Consider the following 20552-nt stretch of genomic DNA (forward strand, 5'->3'; position numbering starts at 1 on the left):
AAAATTTCGCTAACCTTTTTGGCTAAAAGCCCCAAGTATTTTCGTCTTACATAAAGTTAGTAAACGGTTCCAAAACATATGTTCGTTCTTTCAGTAGCCAAATTGGCACCAAAAAGGAAGATAGAATCGGGTCGAAATACTGAATTCGGTTATCACAGATGATCGTAATACCGTCCGTCTTTTCAAAACGCCAAAAACGTAGGTATCTGGATAAGCGAACGCAGATTGCAAAAGCAACTACAGTCGCTTATTAATGATAAGGAATCTTAGAGAGGATGATACATCAGGATGTGTCTGCAGAGATTATTCGAAGTAACTTCTTTCCTTTGTAGCAGCAATTTATCATATGTCACTGGAACAATAAACGTTTCCAAGAAGCGCAGGGCTCGTTCTCAAGACGACAGATGTGAATAATTATAGACCTACAGTAAATCTGTTAGAAAATTTGTTTTATGTTTTACACAGATAGATACATTCTAAAAGTTAATGCCTTGTCGATACAACCACTCTCGTCTGTCATTGGCAATTCGTTTCAGTTCCATTTCCTCTTCTCGATGTGTTCCAAATACCAGGTTGTTATGATTAAACTTTCCCTATATAACACGTTGGCCAAAGGCCTTGCCGCAGTGCTAACACCGGTTCCCGTTCGATCACTGAAGTTAAGCGCTGTCGGGCTGGGCTAGCACTTGGATGGGTGACCATCCGGTCTACCAAGCGCTGTTGGCAAGCAGGGTGCACTCAGCCCTTGTGAAGCACACTGAGGAGCTACTTGATTGAGAAGTAGCGGCTCTGGTCTCGGAAACTGACATACGGCGGGGAGAGCGGTGTGCTCACCACATGCCCCTCCATATCCGCATCCAGTGACGCCGATGAGCTGAGGATGACACGGCGGCCGCTCAGTACCGTTGAGCCTTCATGACCTGTTGGGGAGGAGTATTTAACACGTTATATGACGGAAACTAATTACCGTATGAGCACCACACTTGGTAGTATTAATGACCAGAGTTTGGGGTGCATGATTTCCATGCGTCACAGCGCCACCGCCCAGGTCCAACCTTGGCTACCAGGCACCCTGATCAGTCATCGTGATTCATAGTCTCGCACACCTGATCAGTCGCAGTGCAATTGTTGACGTGTCAATATGAGCTTGGACAAAAGGAGCAGGGCATTATTGGTGAAGCCCAGTTACTGAAACAACAGTAATGCTGCAGCTGCACTTCGGAATTATCGCCAGCTGAGTGGATTACGGAAGGGTCCTCATTAACCACCTGCCGTGCGGAGCATGATGAAGTTCGAATCAACTTGAGAACTGGGCATAGCTCCGGGAAGAGGCCGACGACCGGGTGCACCACAGGTGGTTGATGAAGTCACTGTTGCTATGGCGGACAACGCTGTGCGCAATTCCCGATCGTCAGGCAGTGCGCGTGCTGTGTCACGATAGTTGAACATCCCGTGATCCACTATACGGAAGGTGCTTCGAGCCATTCTCAAATGGTATCCCCACAACATCCGTATCGTACAGTACAGCAGCTTGCACCACAGTGCGCAGAATGACGTATTGACTTCGCTCCACATCTTCTCGCAAGGACTGAAGGTGACGAGGGCTATCCCTAGACCATCCTTTAGACAGACGAAGCTCATTATTCTCTGATGGGTGAGGTGAACACGCAGAATTGCCAAGCGTGGGGATTTACACTTCCAGTCAGTGTGCGTGAAGTTCCTCTGAATGGTGAACGTGTCACCGTGTGCTGTTGCTTCACGGCTACGTTCATCACTGGCCCATTCCTTTTTGTGCAGGTTGGCGCTCAAGGACCAAAGACGTGCAGTGTGACTGGCCAGTGTTACTACGATGTGCTTCGCCAGAATGTCACACCCATCCTACAGGAGAGAGACACATTGAACTCAACAGTTTTCACGCAAGATGGGGCTCCACCGCACATCGCTCGTGAAGTTCACCTCTTTCTCCGAAATTATCAGCTGATCGTTTCCAAATGATTGCCCGGCACGATCACCTGATCTAACTCCATGCGATATCTGGTTGTGGGCCTACGTGAACGATAGGGTTTACCATGGGAACATTCACACATGTGCTGATCTGAAGCGCAGTGCATCAAAAAAGATAACCAGTATACCTACGAACATGCTTCGTTCTGCTGTCCAGAATACAATCCTGCACTTTCAGGCTCTTCTGGACACTGATGAGCGCCATATTGGAGCCCCTTCTGTAGCAGTAGTGCCTTCGGTATGTAACAGTATGATGTACCGTAGCAGCACATTAAAAGTGCTTCAATTGATTTGATTCTGCATTATTTCTTTTCCCCATATCCTTGACATTAATGCTACCAAGTTTTATCCTCGTGCGGTACACTACTGGCCATTAAAATTGCTACAACAAGAAGAAATGCAGATGATAAACGGGTATTCGTTGGACAAATATATTATACTAGAACTGACATGTGATTACATTTTCACGCAATTTGGGTGCATAGATCCTGAGAAATCAGTACCCAGAACAACCACCTCTGGCCGTAATAACGGCCTTGATACTCCTGGGGATTGAGTCAAACAGAGCTTGGATGGCGTGTACAGGTACAACTGCCCAAGCAGCTTCAACACGATACCACAGTTTATCAAGAGTAGTGACTGGCGTATTGTGACGAGCCGGTTACTAGGCCTGTTTTTAGTTGGTGAGAATCTGGAGAATGTGCTGGCCAGGGCAGCAGTCGAACATTTTCTGTATCCAGAAAGGCCCGTACAGGACATGCAACATGCGGTCGTGCATTATCCTGCTGAAATGTAGGGTTTCGCAAGGATCGAACGAAGGGTAGAGCGACGGGTCGTAAAACATCTGGACTGTTAAAAGTGCTTTCAATGCGAACAAGAGGTGACCGAGACGTGTAACCAATGGCACCCCATACCATCACGCCGGGTAATACGCCAGTATGGCGATGACGATTACACGCTGCCAAATTGCGTTCACCGCGATGTCGCCAAACACGGATGCGACCATCATGATGCTGTAAACAGAACCTGGAAGCATCCGAAAAAATGATGTTTTGCCATTCGTGCACCCAGGTTCGTCGTTGAGTACACCATTGCAGGCGCTCCTGTCTGTGATGCAGCGTCAAGGGTAACCGCAGCCATGGTCTCCGAGCTGATAGTCCATGCTGTTGCAAACGTCGTCGAACTGTTCGTGAAGATGGTTGTTGTCTAGCAAACGTCCCCATATGTTGACTCAGGGATCGAGACGTGGCTGCACGATCCGTTACAGCCTTGAGTATGAGATTCCTGTCATCTCGACTGCTAGTGATACGAGGCCATTGGGATCCAGCACGGCGTTCCGTATTACCCTCCTGAACCCATCGATTCCATATTCTGCCAACAGTCATTGGATCTCTACCAACGCGAGCAGCAATGTTGCGATTCGATAAACCGCAATCGCGATAGGCTACAATCCGACCTTTATCAAAGTCGGAAACGAGATGGCACGCATTTCTTCTCCTTACACGAGGCATCACAACAACGTTTCACCAGGCAACGCCGGTCAACTGCTGTTTTTGTATGAGAAATCGGTTGCAAACTTTCCTCATGTCAGCACGTTGTAGGTGTTGCCTCCGCCGCCAACCTTGTGTGAATGCTCTGAAAAGCTAATCATTTGCATATCACAGCATCTTCTTCTTGTGGGTTAAATTTCGCGTCTGTAGCACATCTTCGTGGTGTAGCAATTTTAATGGCCAGTAGTGTAATTAGTTTCCTTGTTATAATGTGTTGAATAGCGGAAGTTTAATTAAAACCACCCGGTACTTCTTCCTAGGCCGCCCTCTTCCTTTCTTTCTCAGCGTTTTTCCGTCAAGAATATCAATGGTGGCGATATTGTGTCTAATGAAACGTCCAATGAAATTTGTTTTTCTCCTTTCCCTTCGCTTTAAAAATTTTCTCTCTTCGTTTACTTCCCTTAAAGCCGTCCTCTCACGAGACGTGAAACCGCACGTGGACGAAGTGTTGCTGACGTCACAGAGTGGAATTGAGGGCCAGTGAGATATAGAGGCCCTGCAACGAACTTCTGACGTCACACTATTCGGCTTGTCCGCCACTCTTCGCTTCCTTCGGCTTCGTGCAGGGCTCACGGGGAATCAGTATTCAATTGAAAAGGTGCCCACTAAAGGTCTTAATTTTGTTGTGTGATGTCGAGAACTTGCATACATTTAAACTCGCTTTCAAAGATTATTAAACTGCCGCGCGGGATCAGCCGTGCGGTCTTAGGCGCTGCAGTCATGGACTGTGCGGCTGATACCAGCGGAAGTTCGAGTCCTCCCTCGGGCATGGGTGTGTGTGTGTGTGTGTGTGTGTGTGTGTGTGTGTGTGTGTGTGTGTTTCTCCTTAGGATAACAAAGTAGTGTGTAAACTTAGCGGCTGATGACCTTAGCAGTTAAGTCCCATAAGAATTCACACACATATGAACATTTAACTTTCTCTTCGCCGGAGACGGCTGCTGGCACTGGTAAGACCTGCAGTGTCACGCGCTGTGACGTAGGCGCCGCAGCAATTCTATCTCGTAGGCCTCGGTAGAATTCCACGTTATACTACACGGCGGAGCGCGAAGTAAAGAATCAGGAGTGCCAGACTTCCGTTTCGTGAAGAGGAACGTGGACAATGAGATGTGACACCGTTTTTACGTCACTAGCAGAAGTTAGGAGCCGTCATGTTGTATGAAGGTAGATGTCTTATTTGGTGGTTTTTCGTTCTCATAGAGCACATGGTATGAATTTTAGCTGTTTCAAAGAATCCACAAATTGAGGACGTCTTGGATACATGTCGTTTTAGCTACGATTTGTTATACTGAAATGACAGGAAACTGCGTGTCGTTAAGTACAGGCCTCTTGTAGCTGATGAGTTGATGTTTTTAGCGTTATAATTTGACTACTATTAAAGTATACAGTTTCAGAGCTACGGTACAATGATGATCCGACAGAACCGCATCCTTTTTTTCAGTTTGGGAATTAAACAACAAATAATGATATTTGTAGATACAGTCATTATACGGTATATACCACATACGAAGGGCCTGCGGCCTTATCAGACCATAGCATACTTGGTAGCTTCGTGAGCTGCGATGTGAGAAGAGAAATCGAACAGATCCACATCTTCCATATATTTTACACTTTTTGTTTCCTAAGAGATTCTCGGTCTTTTTTATTAATTTAGTATAAGCATCATCTCCACAAGTTGTTGCTATTTATTACAAGTAATGTATTTGTTGCAAAATCAAATGGCTCTGAGCGCTATGGGACTTAACATCTGAGGTCATCAGTCCCCTAGATCTTAGAACAACTTCAACCTAACTAACCTAAGGACATTACACACATCCATTACTGGCTATTGCTTCCAACGCTTTCTGGCTCGAACGGAATTCCGCGTGATTTTTGTCGCAGAAGCAGCCGATATACACACTCGTAGAGCACTACGCACATATAATGTAAGCTGCTGCCTTGTAGGCACACGTATTTTTCAAAAGCCATACCGGAAAACGCAGTTTGTTTGGATTCAGAATGATTGTTCTCTGTTCAATCAACTTGAATGCGAAACACTCTTATTTTAGCTTGCTTGTGATAGCACGTGCACTAATCTGATGCACAATTAAATACAGTATTTTTTAATAATTCTTCCCTCGAAGCGATTTCTTTATTAGTTTTCAACAAGTTGGAAGCATTTTGAATTTTTCTCGTGAAAATTTTAGTCTGCCTGTAAAAATAAACATCACAGGATTGGCAAAGTGGAGTAGCATACATTTTGGTGGGATAATCTTTACGGTACAGGTGGATGCATTTGTTTCATCTATAAAGGTTTGATCATAAAGTATCTGATCAGCTCACCATCCCCGTGAACCGATAACGTAAAGATATTTTTCTCGTCTCACGTATGAAAGAATGACAGATTTTAAAAACTCTTTCTATACCACTTTCGTGAACTCTGATTCCGTGGATACCTCAACTATATTTTTTAATTTATGAGTCAACATATCAACTCTTTTTTGAACAGTCCAATACAGTTTTCCTCGCGCATGGTACATACATAAGAAGACGTAAGGGAATATTTCTCCTGACACAGTGATAGTACACTATCCTGTCATGAGATGACAGTGTATGGCATATACACTGAAGCGCCAAACAAACTGGTATAGGCATGCGCATTCAAATACAGAGAAATGGAGACAGGAAGAATACGGCGCTGCGGTCGGCAACGCCTCGATAAGACAAGTGTCTGCCACAGTTGTTACATCGGTTACTGTTGCAAGAATGGCAGCTTATCAAGATTTAAGTGAGTTGAACGTGGTGTTATAGACGGCGCACAAGCGACGGGACACAGCATCTCCGAGATAGCGAGATAGCGATGAAGTGGGGATTTTCCCATACGACCATCTCGTGAGTGTACCGTGAATATCAGGAATCCGGTAAAACATCTGATCGCTTCCAGCGGAAAGAGATCCTGTAAGAACGGGACCAATGACGACTGAAGAGAATCATTCAACGCAACCCTTCCGCAAATTGCTGCACACGTCATTGCTGGACCATCAAGTGTCTGCGTGCGAACCATTGAACGAAACATCATCGATATGGGCATTTGGAGCCGAAGGCCCACTCGCGTACCCTTTATGACTGCATGACACAAAGCTTTACGCCTCACATGGGCCCCTCAACATTGACATTGGACTGTTGATGACTGGAAGCATGTTGACTGGTCGAACGAGTCTCGTTTCAAGTTGTATCTATCGGATGGACGTGTACGGGTATGGATACAACCTCATGAATCCATGGACCCTGCTTGTCAGCAGGGGACTGTTCAAACTGGTGGAGGCTCTGTAATGCTGTGGGGCGTGTGCAGTGGAGTGATATGGGACCCTGATACGTCTAGATACGACTCTGACGTCCTGTCGGATCACCTGCATCCATTCATGTCCATTATGCATTCCGACGGACCTGAGCAATTCCAACATCACAATGCAACACCCTACATATCCAAGATTGCTACAGAGTGGCTCCATGAACACTCTTCTGAGATGAAACACTTCAGCTGGCCACCAAACCCCCCCATACATGAACATCATTGAGCAAATCTGGGATGCCTTGAAACGTGCTGTTCAGAAGAGATCTCCACCCCCTGGTACTATTCCGGATATATTGATAGCCCTGCAGGATTCATGGTGTCAGTTCCCTCCAGCACTACTTCAAACATTAGTCGAGCCCATGCCACGTCGTGTTGCAGCACTTCTGCGTGCTCGCGGTGGCGCTGCACGGTGTTAGGCACGTGTACCAGTTTCTTTGGACCTTCAGTGTAAATTTAATGATATTCTTTTCTATAAAAAAGAAAAAGAAAGAAAGTACACGGACAGCATTTGAACGAATAACGCCAGCGAGTTACCGGTGAACCTTATTCCCTGGACTGAGCTCGCTTGGTCGAAGCTAGGGGCAGTCGCATGGAAAGCCGGTTAGTCACGTTATCGGGACAGGTCCCTCTGCAATATAACTATGGCTCATCTAAATCAGTGATTAACAGATCTGATGGTCCTCTTGTTAGATAAGGGACATCCTTTTCTAGCTATGTGGAGAAAGAAACTTTCCGCTATAAAAGTTAACATGGGTTTCGCAATCAGAGATCCTGCGAAACTCAGATCGGTCTGCTCGTCCGTGTGATGTAGAATACCGTAGGCTATGTCAGCCGGGTTGATGCCTCGTTCGTTGACTGCAGGATGGCATTTGATGCAATCCCGCTGTGTCGTTTAGGAACGAAGTGCGAGCTTACCGAGTGTTGGAACAGTGCTTGGCTTGACTCGGGATCTCTTGCGGACAGGACTGAACACGTCACTTAACGGAAGAAAATCGACTAATTTCAGGAGTACCTCAAACATGTGTCATCAGACCATTACTATTAATATCCGTATAAATGATCGAGTGAATAATGTCGGAAGCTGCATGAGGATTTTCAAAAATGATGCGGTCGTTTGTAACAAAGTAGAAAAGCCAGAAGACTGTAGCGAGCTATAGAAGGGTCTGAAATGGGTCGACGATAGGTGCTGCGACTGCCAGTTGACTCTGAACACAAATAAATGTGAAGTACTGCCCGTAAATGGGAGAGGAAATCCACTACTGTACTATTATGGTTGACAGCCAATCGGAAACGGGACACACGGAAAAACTCCAAGTAAGTGCGCGTAGGACACATTCACGGAGGGCTCCTTACAAACAGCGCGCATCTCGTGGTCGTGCGGTAGCGTTCTCGCTTCCCACGCCCGGGTTCCCGGGTTCGATTCCCGGCGGGGTCAGGGATTTTCTCTGCCTCGTGATGGCTGGGTGTTGTGTGCTGTCCTTAGGTTAGTTAGGGTTAAGTAGTTCTAAGTTCTAGGGGACTGATGACCATAGATGTTAAGTCCGATAGTGCTCAGAGCCATTTTTTTTCCTCAAACGCAGTAAACGTAAATGGTTCAAATGGCTCTGAGCACTATGCGACTTAGCTTCTGAGGTCATCAGTCGCCTATAACTTAAAACTAATTAAACCTAACTAACCTAAGGACATCACACACATCGATGCCCGAGGCAGGATTCGAACCTGCGACCGTAGCGGTCGCTCGGCTCCAGACTGTAGTGCCTAGAACGGCACGGCCACTCCGGCCGGCAGTAAACGGTAAAGCCGGCCAATAGGGCTATTGTTGTTGCCATGAATTGTTCTGTGGAATGCTTCAGTGGATATTTTATGGTACATCGTAACCTCATCCGAATCAAAGGAAGCGCATTCCTGCACCAGTTACCGGTATTACAGTGCTTAGAAACATGACTCGTGTTGTACGGGTCGTACGCATAGACTGATCAGTCGGCCTAACGCCGATCTCCGCTAGATGGCATAGGCATCATTTTCACAGCGGACAGGGACTTGACGTCATCGTAGCTAAGCCAATTAGGATGGAATGTTTATAAGTTCCATACAAAAACCTTCCTAGTGGATCAGTCACCATATTACTGAAAGTAGATCAAGATTCCGACAGTAGTACCTGAGAGTTTTGACAGATTAAGAATGCAATGGAACTTTGTAACGGTAAAAAGTATTTATCTGATACAATTGCATTTTAAGAAACATCTGATTTTTATTCCCTCTACAAGTATTGTGAAACCTTGATTCTTGCCAACTTTCGTGATTCTAGGTCAACGGGAAGTACGCTATGGGCTTTGATGAGTAATATTAGAATATATGACATTCGTGGCCGTATCTTTTGATCTCGTTGATCTAGAAGCTTAAAGATATTTCACCGCCACGGTAGCGTACATTTTGGTATGTGACACAAATTTCAACCTGATATGTTTACCCGTTACTAAGAAAAAAAAAAGGATATTAATAGACGAACACACAAACACTCGGAAAACAAATGACAAAAATAAATACTTCTTGTGTGTAATATAATTACAAATTAACATTTGTCGGTTTTTTCCCTTACTTACACTGTGAAACTTCGCTTCTTGCCAAATTTCGTGTTTTAGATCAACGGAAACGACACTACAGGTTTGGGTGAGTGAGTTCCGGGTATCGAAATATGTGACATAAATCGACGTACCTTTTAATGGCATTGACTTAAAAGCTTAAGATTTTTACACCGGCAGTGGACGGGTAAGTTCTAGCTTGATACGTGACCCATTTCTGAGGAAACAGGCTTCTTAACAGTCGGACAGATAGACGGACAACAAAGTGATCCTACAAGCGTTCATTTTAATCGATTGAGGTACGGGACCCTAAAAAGTAAGTGCATTGTTTATAATTTTAAGAATAATCGCGATAACTGTAAACACATTGATCGTTACATTAGTGAAGTCGTCCGCAGAACGAGTTCTGATGCAAAAGTTAGTATCTCACGACGGTAACACAAGTAGAGACAGTCGCTGCCAGACGCCTTAAGGAATCGGAGAGGCTGACGGAGGCACTGCGTTCCCCCCCCCCCCCCCCCAACCCTCCCCCCCCCCCCCCCCCCCCCCCCAGAGCAGTGTCGCTTATCCCAGTCTGTAAGTAATCAGCGACCATTTATAATTATCGCTCAAGATGACGGTATAGTCATAGCTCAGATTCGGCTGCGTGTGAATTGAGCAGTTATTCAGAGCTTTGTATGTAGTTAAAGACCATTCCAAACTATCCTCCTGCAATGAAACAAGTTCCAGTGTTACGTCAGCGGCAACGTCAAACAGATGTCATCATTGTGGACACTAATTGGCGCCAGCGTTAAGCAATTACGATACTCAAGTTTTAATAACTTACTCATAAGTTGTAAATGTGTTGTACTATTTGCCCGAGCAAGTACTTCAGTTGCTACAGTCCACCACAATAAGTATGTTCCAAAAAGCTGCGTGCCAAAATACGAGTTTTCAGGTGGTCATACCTCGTGTTCTATTCATCACAGAGACAAGCGTTCAAGTGTTTCCGATAGCCGATGGCTTAGTGATCATTTGTGTAGCTATCAGAAGAACGGACCTAATGTAGCTATCCCACGGCATAGCGCCAAAATTTAAAGATTCCAGTCTTACCTCAGCCCAGGAAAATTGAGCAAATCTGTCAGTTTTTATTGGATTAAATGTGGTCTAGCGTGGGGTTTAGACGTCTTGTGAAAGCACCATTTGTCCACGGGCGTTTGATGAGAACACACCAAAAAAATCATGGTTTTTGGGTATCAGAAGTACCTGTTGTATGGATGACCACTTCTATAGCTCCCACAGATGGCAAATTGTTGAAATTTTTACCATACGTTTTTAAGATGATGATCTCAACAAACTTCCAAACTTTTTTCGATATCATTATCCATTCCTGAAATAGAGAAGTTCAAAGTCATCGGACTTATGCACGTACAATATTCCCGTAATAATCGGTCTGCAGCGTAAATGTGGTTTTAACTGACTTATGGAACACATCATAAGTTTCCTGGGGTCATCGCAAGGCTTCTAAGGTCACGAAACCTTGTTCTATTAGTCACTTTTACACCACTAGAATTTTATGAAGCCCTGTCTTTGTATAATCCCCTATAAAAGCTGTCTTGACCTAGAAATTATTCGAGGTTGACACATAGCGGCGTAAACTCCTTAAAAAATTATTTTTTTGGTTTTGCACTTCAAACACCACATTTTTTAGTAGACCGTAGGTTGGCCTAAAATGTAGTGCATTTTATGTAAAGTAGTGTAAAGTGAACTTGCGTTGATGGCCGCCGATGTTGTTTTAACTTTGTATTGCATGTACTTATTTGTTGTTTATACGTGCCAAAGTATGAAAGTAAATCTGTGTACGTAACTGAACTGCCAAAACTTACTGACTTACAGAATTCGTTTTATATAAGCGGTACGCCTTGCTGTAACACGGAAAAGAAGGGAAAATGCTCTCGTCATAGCACGAAAAAGGCGAATATGCCCCTCTTTAAAACAGTCTGACAGAAAATTGGGGAGTTAGCTGCTTCAGTCATCATTCCTGCTTCGTCACCTAAAATTATGGCATTCAACACATTCGCACTTAATTGTGCTGAAGGAGAATAGCAGAGAGAGAGTAATGGTGAGACAGTGATTGCGAGGAGAGAAAATGGCCGTGAAAGAGAAAGAGAGATGGGTGAAGCAATAGCAGCGGGAGCCAAAGAGTGACAGGATGCAGTGATGGTCAGTGAGAGACAGTGACAGTGAGAGAGTAAGAGAGATGGATGTAGTAGCAGTGGGAACAAAAGGGAATGGAAAGTGGAAATGGAAGAGAGACGAGAGTGGAGACCATACATAGGCTTGGCGAGAAAGAAAGAGACATTGACAATAAGAGAGAAGAAGAATGGGACAAAAACAATGGCAGTGAGACACAGAGGCGGTGAAAGGAAGAGGAGGAGACAGTGGTGCGGAAGAGCGAGAGAAAGGGTTGATGATATTGACGGTGGGAGAGACAGGCAGGAGAAAGTGCCAATGGGAGAATCAGAGAGAGACATATATAGACAGTGGCACTGAGAGGGAGTTGCTATGTATGAAGGGTTAACTACGAAGAGTGCCTGAGAAAAAGTATTTAGAATGTCTTATGTTGAAAGAGCATGAATATGTTTGGATGCCAAAATTTTTGGTGGGAAGACGGAATGACGATTGACGCAGGTACTCTCCCACTTTTTTCTTAGAGTCTTAAAGAAGAGCATATTGACCTTTTTTGTGCTCCGACAGGATCATTTTTCAACTGGTCCTATTGTGAGACAAAAGCATCAGCGTCTTTCTGGAAAAATGTTTGCAGTTCCCTAGGGAACCATGATCGCACCCAGGCGTGTACAGCTTCATCTGAAGTAATATGTTTGTTCAGAGTTCCAAAAATATAAAAATATGGAAATCGCAAGCAGAGAAATCGGGACAGTATGAAAATGTGTAAGCGTAGTCGAACAACATTGTCAACACGTGGCTGCCTCCATGTAGCAAGGTTGTTTCCAAGTGTGTTAGGGAGCGTTTACACATCATCCATACGGTCCCGACCTCTCCCCATGCAGTTTCCATATTTTTCGAGTGCTGGAGAGAGACTTTCTTCGTCGTTGATTTGCTTCGGACTAATCGGTGCATGGCTGAGTACAATCAATATTCCGTAGGCAATCGCAAACATTTTTCCGTGAAGGCATAGACAGTATTATAAAACAGTGGGATAAATGTATTAACAGTTATAACAATAACTTTTGAAATAATATACGGCTTACTTAATTTTTCCGTTTGACAAATCACTGTACACAGTAACTCCCGAAATATATATAGGTGTAACGACCTAGAGCGACCAAAAGAGGAATGACCACATGAAAAAAACTACAGGAAGAAGAAGGTACCATTGTGAAACTCCTTGCCAGAATCATAAAGAAATGTACTTCATCCACGAAAATTGCAGTATATAAAACATCTGCTCGCCCAATTCTTGGTCATTATCCTTCAAGCCACAACTTTTTCCAGGTTGTATTAATAGAAGAGAACACAAGATTCAACGAAGAGCGTCGCGTTTCATCACTGGATGTATTAGTTGGCACGAGAACGTTATGACGCGCTCAGCAAACTCTAGCGGCAGGCGTTGCCAGAGAAGCGTTCAGCGTCACAGAGAAGTTTGCTATTGAAATTCCGAGAGAATACACTGCGGGCAAAGACGGACAACTGCGGCTCCAAGCACCTTTTTAAATAAGTTGCAGCACCAGTAGGTGCTGTAGTAATGAACACTTCCGATCTTAGGTGGAAACTACTAAATCTTGACCTTAACAGACTTCTTTTCCAGAAGTACGCCACAACGAAAATTGAATTAACTCAAAGGATTGTTTTGATTAACTTTCCCGAAGTTGAGAGAGACGAAGATTCAGTTATATGTTAATCAAACCTTCATAAAACTCTCTGATTTTCCAAAAATGCCCCAGTAGCCTAATATCTCTGCTGGAAACTCTCAGTATATCGATCGATGCCTCACTTAAATATTCAATGACCTTCCAAAATTCATCAGTGATATTCGGTCGTCAAATCAATCTCCACATCACGACGAAAGACTTAAAAGAAATTCATTCACATCTTTGTCGTGTCCATCATATCAAAATTCTTGATAGAGAAACACGTCAACTTTTACCGTTATCGATGTACATTTTCGAATGACAAGTCATACACTAATATCGATGTTCTTAGAATCATGTTTAGACAAGATCTGATCTTAAACATGGCGTTCTTCTATTTCCAACATAGTACTCCATTATTACGAAAAATTTCAACAATTTTTTTCGTTCATTAGCTTGATTTAATCCAAAGACGATAAAACGTGCCGACATGATCTCCTCTCGCCCGATGGCCCTCGAGCGGAGGCCAACAGCAGCCAGTTCACTGACATTTTCAATAAAGTCGAAGATGATACCGACTGCACGTTATGACGCCTTTCTTCGTCATGAAACAGAATACAAACAGAACATAGAGTATACAATTCAAACATTTTTAATTACAACAATATTATTTAACACTAATGCTATTCATCACAGGTTATATATATCGGTATAGTGTTGACTCACCTACCACTGAGCGGTAGGACATTATGTAACTGTCTGGACCTTCTTGTCACACCACACAACATATTACATACTACACGCTTCTCGAAAAATGACTACAGAGAGAACATCAAAAAAATTAAGTCTGATGTTAAGGTTTGCCGACAGTCATTCCTCCACTTACTGTTCGCGAGTGGAACAGAGAAGGCAGGGTGAAGCAGTTGCACCAGAAGTACCCTTCAAGGTGGCTTGAGGGTTGAAGACGTACATTTTGAACTTAACAGGCTCAGTAAAGTACAACCTCCTTCCTCCTACCTCCCTGTACACTATCCTGATACGGAGCTGAAGTTTATGACTTGCGTAGTGTCTGGTATTTAGGAGAAAAATCTTTCCTAATAATCTTCTGATAACAGGAAATTGCTACGTTCGGGCACCTGTATAACAGAGGTCAAAGTCAACCTGCATTCTCAGTGCAATTGAGTAGAGCGCACTCTGTGTCTAATCGTAATGGTGAAATGCGGCTTTTGTGTTTTTAATGTTTGCTTCTCTGGCATTAACCCGTACACCCAATCACTATGTGCTCTACCTGTATCCTGGACTCTCGTCACCATGTACTGTTTTGCACGCGAAAATTTAAGTCCCAGTTTGTCAATGTGCCTACAGAATAACGTAGTGACACAAACAAATGAAAACCACCACGTTTACTACACGATCAGTAAACATAGTTCTAATTCTTATGAAGAGCATCATCGTAAAAAGCATAAGTCCGCTACTGGTCGCTTGGTCGTAAAGTCCTAAATGAATCTGTTTCCACGTCCCATTTTAAGCCCATTAGAGAGTGCTGGCTTTTAGGGCGTCGTCCTGGATCCAGACACCGTGTAGCCTTGCAGATAACTTGCAGTTAACACTAAGACAACTCGCTGACATCTAGAATGCAACTCCCTGTCCTTCGGCTGTGAAGCATTGTAAATACCAGACGTGCAGATGGATACTATAACGCTCTGTTTAACTGCACGTGACTGACGTTGTAAAATAGTGCGGCTGCGTTAGTGCCCCATGTCAGTGTTGGCGTTGTCTGCGAGCCTGGCCGATGTAACGTTGTTTACGTCTGTGAGTAGGAAACCCTATGGACACGGCTGTACCGAAGGAGGTCGCAGTGCCCCCTTTTATACAGCATTATATCGGGTCCTCGCTCCTAAGAGTCGCCTGACGTATTTTTTCTCGTGTTTCGGCTGATTCTTGCAATTTCATTCAGCAATGTGCCTCTGGAGTCAGCCCAAAAAGTACTGCTCTACGCGTCTTTCACGCTCTCAGTCGACTGAAGTTATCACCCAATTTACCTTTCAAGAGTGCTGAAAGCACGGAAATAATACAGAAGTATCTCATTGGAAAACTGCTCATCTGTAAGCTGCAGTATTATTGTTATACTACATGGGTCTACAGCAGTGTAATCATATAGTTATTACTACGTTGGGCTGTCAATTAGTGCACTTACAAATTGTGAAGTGAATGATGTTAGATAATTTTAGTCTATTGTGGGAACTACCTAAACTTGGAGAAGGCGTTTTCATGAGATATTTAAGCAAATGTGACATACATCACTCAATTAATGTCATAGATGTATGGAACAAAGTATGTATGCAGTGGACGGACTATGTGAAAATAATGTTACTCGTACATTCGTTTCACAAAGTCTAACCTGTGCCACATTGTTCGACGTGTTAATGCAGTTAGCATTTGAAAATAAAAGTAATTTTTGGTAATGTATGTAATCAGCATGATAGTCATACGGAGTGAGTACAGTAGTAATGGTATTTTAAAAATAATATTGTTTCGACACTGAAACATAATCAAGGTGTCTTGTTTTTACCCCTCAGAAAACTTCGTTATGCCCGTTAGGGGATAATTACCCCTAGATTGGGAATCACTGTCGTAGAAGCTAGGTTACAAAAAGGCAAACCAATATTTACAGTATTTGTAATTTGGAGAAAGCTTTTGGCAATGACGATAGGGTGACTCACTGAAATTCTGAAGCTAGCAGGGGTAAAACTCAAGGCGGTAAGATTGTGAACAACTTGCGCAGTAACAGGACTGCAGTTATAATAACTGAAAGACACGAAAGGGAAGCAGTAGTTGAGAAGAGAGTGAGACACGGTTGGAACCTAACCCCATCTGTGCACTGAGCAAGCTGAAAAGGAAACCAGGGACAAATTTGGAATGGCAGTTAAACTTCAGGGAGAAGAACTGCGAATTTTGAGGTTTGCTGGTGATATTATGATTCTGCCAGACATGGCAAAGGACTTGGTAGAACAGTTGAACGGAATGGATAGCTTACTCAAAAGAGGTTATGAGACGAATATAAAAAAGTAAAACAAGATTAATGGAACGTAGTCGAAATGAATCAAGCATGTTATGGGAATTAAGTTAGGAAATCAGGAATTAAAAGTAATAGATAAGTCTTGATATTTGGACAACAAAACAACTGATGATGGCCGAAGTAGAGAGTATAAATAATGCAGACTGGGAATAGCAGGAAGAAAGTTTTCTGAAAAAGAGAAATTTGTAGCCTTGTACGGAAGAGAAACTATAAAATAAACGCTTCAGACAAGAAGAAAATACACTCCTGGAAATTGAAATAAGAACACCGTGAATTCATTGTCCAAGGAAGGGGAAACTTTATTGACACATTCCTGGGGTCAGATACATCACATGATCGCACTGACAGAACCACAGGCACATAGACACAGGCAACAGAGCATGCACAATGTCGGCACTAGTACAGTGTATATCCACCTTTTGCAGCAATGCAGGCTGCTATTCTCCCATGGAGACGATCGTAGAGATGCTGGATGTAGTCCTGTGGAACGGCTTGCCATGCCATTTCCACCTGGCGCCTCAGTTGGACCAGCGTTCGTGCTGGACGTGCAGACCGCGTGAGACGACGCTTCATCCAGTCCTAAACATGCTCAATGAGGGACAGATCCGGAGATCTTGCTGGCCAGGGTAGTTGACTTACACCTTCTAGAGCATGTTGGGTGGCACGGGATACATGCGGACGTGCATTGTCCTGTTGGAACAGCAAGTTCCCTTGCCGGTCTAGGAATGGTAGAACGATGGGTTCGATGACGGTTTGGATGTACCGTTCACTATTCAGTGTCCCCTCGACGATCACCAGTGGTGTACGGCCAGTGTAGGAGATCGCTCCCCACACCATGATGCCGGGTGTTGGCCCTGTGTGCCTCGGTCGTATGCAGTCCTGATTGTGGCGCTCACCTGCGCGGCGCCGAACACGCATACGACCATCATTGGCACCAAGGCAGAAGCGACTCTCATCGCTGAAGACGACACGTCTCCATTCGTCCCTCCATTCACGCCTGTCGCGACACCACTGGAGGCGGGCTGCACGATGTTGGGGCGTGAGCGGAAGACGGCCTAACGGTGTGCGGGACCGTAGCCCAGCTTCATGGAGACGGTTGCGAATGGTCCTCGCCGATACCCCAGGAGCAACAGTGTCCCTAATTTGCTGGGAAGTGGCGGTGCGGTCCCCTACGGCACTGCGTAGGATCCTACGGTCTTGGCGTGCATCCGTGCGTCGCTGCGGTCCGGTCCCAGGTCGACGGGCACGTGCACCTTCCGCCGACCACTGGCGACAACATCGATGTACTGTGGAGACCTCACGCCCCACGTGTTGAGCAGTTCGGCGGTACGTCCACCCGGCCTCCCGCATGCCCACTATACGCCCTCGCTCAAAGTCCGTCAACTGCACATACGGTTCACGTCCACGCTGTCGCGGCATGCTACCAGTGTTAAAGACTGCGATGGAGCTCCGTATGCCACGGCAAACTGGCTGACACTGACGGCGGCGGTGCACAAATGCTGCGCAGCTAGCGCCATTCGACGGCCAACACCGCGGTTCCTGGTGTGTCCGCTGTGCCGTGCGTGTGATCATTGCTTGTACAGCCCTCTCGCAGTGTCCGGAGCAATTATGGTGGGTCTGACACACCGGTGTCAATGTGTTCTTTTTTCCATTTCCAGGAGTGTAGATGTGAAACACGGTGCTACAGAAGAATGACTAAGATTAGATGGACAGATCGAATACCTAATGTGGAGGCACTGAATCTAACTGGGGAAAAAGAAAAACTGAACACTGACCTGGAGAGCTTCAGCAAACCAGTCTGCGGAGTGAAAGCCATAACAACAACAATCTTCAATTCATTTTGAACGGCATTGGAATTTGGTCGGATCTATAACGATTTGATTATAGTGGGTGAACCTAAACACCAAAGAAAGAAATTCGGAAGTTGTTCAGGGATCTGTTACGACTATTTTGGTATAGGGGAGGTGTTGTTGGCGGTGGCAAGTTACAGAGTAACACAAAGTATTCGGTGCCTGTTAAGGTTTAGTTTATTCGTCCAACATTGTACACAGGAGCTCAAACATTTTTATGGAAGTTGCTACATATTAATGTGGGTACCGTTTGTAGCTCAACAGATATCGAAACAGTACTCCAACTCCGTCGTAAGCAATACCGATGTTATGGCCTCTACAGCTGCGTTAGATCAGTTTTTTCAAATCTACCAGATATGAATCTTTGTTCTGTAAGCACTGTCCTTGATAGACTCCCCTCCCATGCTCTGAAATCCAGCGGAGTCAGATCGCGAGATCTATGAGCCAGGCAATGCCCCCCCCCCCCCTCCCCTTTCCAGTCCAACGTTCTGGAAACGCCTCGTGGGGAAATGTTGCAACATCCCATTATAGTTGGGTGGGGCACAATCCTGCTGGAAAATAACATCGGGAGACTCCTGTAGAACTGCATAGTTCGCCAGCACACGGGTGCCTTGACTCTATAGATCCATAAAAAAGTCGAACAGTCACATCATGTTTATGTAATCCCAAACTCATTAACTTTTCGTGTTTCCCTTTCGAACTCAATCACTTCTCCTGGAATCTCCTTTCCCCATGTTCGTCACTTACGTCGGTTACTGTGTCTCAGATGTAAAAGGTAAGTTCATCACTGAATAGTACAGCATTGAGATAGTAATTCTTTACGACTAGGCGTTGAAACATTTTAACAGCAAAATGACACAGCGGTGATCCTCAGTCTTAATGAAATGCAAAAGTTGGAATTCATAAGCATTCAGCTGAAGAGTTTGTACTCAATATCGTGCACCGTCGAACTGGGGACGACTAGTTACCTACTAGCGTGTGAAATCGATTTACGTGAGTTTCGCGCACATGTTCCACAGTCTCTTCATTCACATACGTTTTAGGAAGTTTTACAGCATTTGAAATCGTACTTCTCGTTTCTCCAACAATTCGGTCCCACTGATAAATAGATTGACGTTTGGCCGGATCCACTTTCCAGTGTCTCCTTGCACGATGCTGAACGCTTGTTGCTGACTAATGCTGCTAACCATGGCACACGCTGTACCTTCCGTTGTGGCGTTCACGTGTTGACTGTCAGAAATGCTCTGCGTGTTACACAGTAAAAATTTGTGCGCTTGCGCTGCACGACTCAGTGCTGTTGATGAAATAGAATAACATCTTGGAGAGAGTGTCTCTATCGATTACGTGTCTACCAACAACATAAAATTTCGAGTTTTTTAGTTATAAGCATTTATTTGTGCATACCTTTTGCCCGGACATCCTGTAATGTAATTATTATTTGATCTTTTCCCAGTTACCTTAGTTGCTGTGAAAATACCTCAAAGTGTAAAAGCCTGCAGTATTCAATCACAGAAACATACGACACAAAACATAGAGTAATGCAACAACTGTCAGGTGCAAAACTACTGTGATGTGGTTATCGTCGCCTGGGGGAAGGGAGAGCTCAACAGATCACATAACAGTGTTGTGTACTCCCCCCTAAATTTGTTTTTCTACGTTTAATGCCAACTTTTTAATCTTCAGTATTAACCAATCTCAATGAAATTTTTGCAGGAAGTAGTAATGAGATATTTGCATACTTCTATGCATTAATATTATCAAAAGCGTAGTTCATCTGTTTAATTATCAAATGGTTCAAATGGCTGTAAGCACTGTGGGACTTAACATCTGAGGTCATCAGTCCCCTAGACTTAGAACTACTTAAACCTAACTAAGGGCATCACACACATTCATGCTAGAGGCAGGATTCGAACCTGAGACCGTAGCAACAGCGCGGTTCCGGACTGAAGCGCCTAGAACCGCTCGGCCACGGCGGCCGGCTATTTCATTATCACATTTGGGTACCAATAATTAAAGAAAATTTAAGTTTAAATTTGAAAAAATATTGAAAATAAATTAATAACATTTCTCATAAAATGAATGCATAGAACTGTTGAACAATGGCTTGTGAATGTACCTGAAGAAATATGGAGTGTGTAGATTGAGATCTGAGTACCAAAAGTTGGTTTTCAAAAATCGAATTACAAACCATATTAAAAACTCGTAACTTAAACGCTAATGAAGTTCTGTACTTCAAAGCTATCGTATTGCTAGAGCTTTACATGATAGGTATGATGTTGAAATTTGATTGAAACGGGAAAAGTAG

At 44.2% G+C, this 20552-nt stretch overlaps 1 pseudogene; it reads left to right on the top strand.

The window, feature by feature from the left end:
* The first annotated feature begins 608 nt into the window (after positions 1-608).
* Positions 609-726, top strand: LOC126417286 (5S ribosomal RNA; annotated as a pseudogene).
* The last annotated feature ends 19826 nt before the right edge of the window (positions 727-20552 follow it).

Source organism: Schistocerca serialis, chromosome 8, assembly GCF_023864345.2.
Source record: "Schistocerca serialis cubense isolate TAMUIC-IGC-003099 chromosome 8, iqSchSeri2.2, whole genome shotgun sequence".
Taxonomy (NCBI): domain Eukaryota; kingdom Metazoa; phylum Arthropoda; class Insecta; order Orthoptera; family Acrididae; genus Schistocerca; species Schistocerca serialis.